Source organism: Microtus ochrogaster (genome assembly GCF_000317375.1).
Source record: "Microtus ochrogaster isolate Prairie Vole_2 chromosome 14 unlocalized genomic scaffold, MicOch1.0 chr14_random_3, whole genome shotgun sequence".
Classification (NCBI taxonomy): Eukaryota; Metazoa; Chordata; class Mammalia; order Rodentia; family Cricetidae; genus Microtus; species Microtus ochrogaster.
Genome location: NW_004949098.1, coordinates 8,844,966 through 8,847,438, shown reverse-complemented (window position 1 = coordinate 8,847,438; position 2,473 = coordinate 8,844,966).

Here is a 2,473-nt window from a genome sequence, read left to right as displayed (position 1 = left end):
ATGAAAGCATGTCTAATTAAACTCAGTGTGTCACACTTAAAAAATGAAGATATGAAAATAGCAGAAGACTACGGAGAACCAGAATATTTCAGAGTGGGAAAGGTGTTAGGAAACAAGAGTGATTAAAATTATTTTATGTGTGTACAAAATAGTCAAAGAATAAAAATAAAGAAAAATAAATCTAAAATTTTTGTAGTTCATACATGCTATAATAATAAGATACAAAATACATTTATCTGTTCAATTTTTATATCATAATGTATAATACTATTTATTCTTAATTCAATTAATCAATTTCTATAACTTAATACATTTGGATTCTGCATTCTGGGTGTTCTTCTCCAATCCTCTAAAATTTCCTCCAATTCGAATCACTTTTCCATCCCTCACACAAATTCTGTCACCTAGGTACTAATATTTATAATATTCAGTGTGCTACAGACTTCATCTAAAATCATTTGTGACACTGAGTTTAGAATTAACCATCATAGCCTGGAAAACTCACCAGTGGATACAGAACTAAGTTCTTTAATCCCTCTTCCTCCAGAATGTGTTGGTTGCCAATAAGTTATTGGTATGTGATAGGGTCCCATGAGTCCTCTCCCCTAATATAGATGAGTATTAGGAGAGCATGACTTCTGTGGAATCAGTCTCATGCAAAACTGTTGTGAATTCAACGTTTCCATGTGTATTTCCCTTTTAGAAAATTATATTTAGCTCCATCCACAATTTTTTTTTACTGTTAAACTGTTTCTTTTTTAAGAATCATTAGTCTTTGTCTCATTGATTATTTTTATTTTATCCAAAGGATACTCAATCGTGCCACAAGGACATGTGCTCAACTATGTTCATAGCAGCTTTGTTTGTCATAACCAGAACCTGGAAACAACCTAAGTGCCCCTCGATCAAAGAATGGATTAAAAAAAAATGTGGTACATTTACACAATGGAGTACTACACAGCAGAAAATATAACTACAGCTTGAATTTTGCAGAAAAATCAAAGGAACTAGAAAACATTACTTTGAGTGAGGTAACCCAGACACAGAAAGACAATTATCACATGTACTCACTCATAGGTGGTTTTTAAACATAAAACAAAGAAAGCCAGCCTACAAACCACAATCCCAGAGAACTAAGACAACAATGAGGACACTAAGAGTGACTTACATAAATATAATCTACATGGGAAGTAGAAAGTATAAAAAGACAAGATATCTTGAGTAAATTGGGAGCATGGGGACCTTGGGGGATAATTGAAGGGGAAAGGGGAGAGGCAGGGAGGAGAGCAGAGAAAATGTAGAGCTCAAATAATATCATGAAAAAAAGGAATCATTAGTCATGACAATTCCAAAAGCCCCCAAATCCAGACAGACTTCAGCCATTTATCTTCATTATCCAGAACTAGTTGACATGACCTTGTTGATTCAAATTTGATTCTTTGGTTCTAACCTCACTAGAAATGAAATAAATTTTGGCATATTCAGTTAGGAATAAAATTAAGTTACTTCTATCTTATGTATGGGCTAATTATAAGCATTAAAATCTATTAAGTGCTACCTAATAGAAATAATCATAAAATTTATACAGTTCAAAGTAACATGGAACGTATAATTGACAGTGGTATTTTTACATTCACATTATGATATCTTATTTGACTATCTATCAATAGGCATTTTTGTTAAAATTTCCATTTACCCTAAATCTTCCAATATTCTTTACTAAATATATTGACAATAAAAGTGTGGCCCATAGTGTCAGAGATGAACACATTAGAAATAAAATATCTATTAGAAAATGAGTTCTTGTTCTCAAAAGTTTTTGTTATATGGATATTTAAAAATTCATGAACAAAAATTACTTAAAATAATTATTTTATTTAACTTGATAGAAAGGATAAATATGATAGATATACTTTATTTAAGGGCACTGAAAAAGATATTGTAATAACCAGACAGTGTGGCACTCTTCTATTAATGCCTGTTACTCAGTAGTCTGTGGTACCTGTCCATTTGAGCCTTGGAATTCAAGGTCAATCCTGTCTACATAGTGAAATATTGTCTCAAACAAAATAAAATCAACTATTCTAAAATCTTATGAGGATTTATTGTTTGATTCTTATTGGTTATATTTTATAGTATTAAATTGTTTTTATAAAATAAAATAGAAACTTGTCCCTTGGGTCAACTCTGGTCAATATTTTTTTTTACTTCAACATGAGAAATAAAGATTGATATATGTTAACTTTCAAGAGATAGAGACACGCTTTGACATTTTCTATGCTCAATACAGTGTGTCAGTGTGTCCTGCGGCTTGTATATTTAGATGCAGCCACCGCCATGTCTACCTGCATGCCACCATGGTCCTATGATGATAATGGACTTAACTTTTGAAAATGTTAAGTGAACCACCCCAATTAAATATTTTATGAGCTGCCGTAGTCATGATGTCTCTTTACTGCAATAGAAAACTCTA